Raw genomic sequence first — 1296 nt, forward strand, 5'->3', positions numbered from 1 at the left:
TCAGCATCATCTGCCGATAGCTGCCTTTTGGGGGCCAGTTCCCTGGAACCTGAGGGAGTGGGTTCAGGGTTATTTAAGACACCCTTCCCCTGACTCCGTTCCCGGCTTTCAGAGAGAATGCCCATTGCCCTCTCAAGCACATCCCTCATATTCTCGGGAACCGGATTGTCCCCGAATTTCTTCAGCAGCATGGAAGCGGCTCTCCTGAGCCGCTTCGCTCGCACTGCTTGGCGTACCCACTTAATTGTCCCTGAACTACTGGGACGAGGGTACTGCTTCTCCAACTGTGACCCCACAGGGGGGCTTGTGGTTGGCATTCCTATTGCCCATGCAGGGCTCCCAGGTGCCAGTAACGCCCCCAACCGGAGCTGCTATAGAGCTTCCCTAAAGGGGTGTGCTCATTGCCCCTCTTGATGAGGACGCCTGGCACGAGAGGTTCATCGGCCGTGTAGGCTCTGTTGGCATCCCAGACGCCAGTCGCTCGCTACCGCCCGAGGGTTTGCAGCTACCAACCCTGGGCTCAATGTACGATTTAAGTGACCGTGAAGGCCTCTTCGAGACCGATCCAGCGGCTACCGAGGATATCTCTTGACTATTTATAACACCGTGTCCGTCGGCGGCATTTTTACCGTGCAGGGACCCGGGGCCTCATTATTCGTATTCATACTCATCTGGTTATTTTGTCACCTACTGAGCCGAAACCGTTCGGCGACCGTGTATAAAGGTAAGGGGAAAGAACGGTCGGCCACAGCAGAGCCCCATGCTACAGTAAGTCCACCGTTACTCCCGGAGGCGGACAGGTATCCGGGAGGCGCCGTTAAAATACAGTCGGAAGACTGCAAACCATCCAATAGGCACGGTGACGCATGACATCCTAGATTAGGGGGGCGTTTTATACCTACCGCCGGGTACCCCCTATAAATAGCCTAAGTATGCCCCCCAGCCCCCATTGGTCGAGCCAAGAAGAGACAGGAGAGTTTATACCTCGGCCTTAGCTAGGCACCGCCTACTTCCACCACTGCGGCGTAGCAGCGGTGCAAGCAGCGATGCCCATTGCCCAGTCGGCACCCGCTTGGAGGATATATCTAAGAGGTGTCCATTTTAGCCAAATGTTTGTTTAAGAAGTTTTACAACATGATAAAATAGTTATAATTTTGCTTAAACACTTTGTTTACTTCACAACAGCTGATTTCGAATGGCCGAAAATTTACATTTGAGTTTGGCAGCACTTTTTTCGAGTTCACATGGATTCAGTGATAGCAATTCTTTCGTATTCGACATACGATGGATTCAGGG

Source organism: Rhagoletis pomonella, unplaced genomic scaffold, assembly GCF_013731165.1.
Source record: "Rhagoletis pomonella isolate Grant_MI unplaced genomic scaffold, Rhpom_1.0 Rhpom_scaffold_00001, whole genome shotgun sequence".
Taxonomy (NCBI): domain Eukaryota; kingdom Metazoa; phylum Arthropoda; class Insecta; order Diptera; family Tephritidae; genus Rhagoletis; species Rhagoletis pomonella.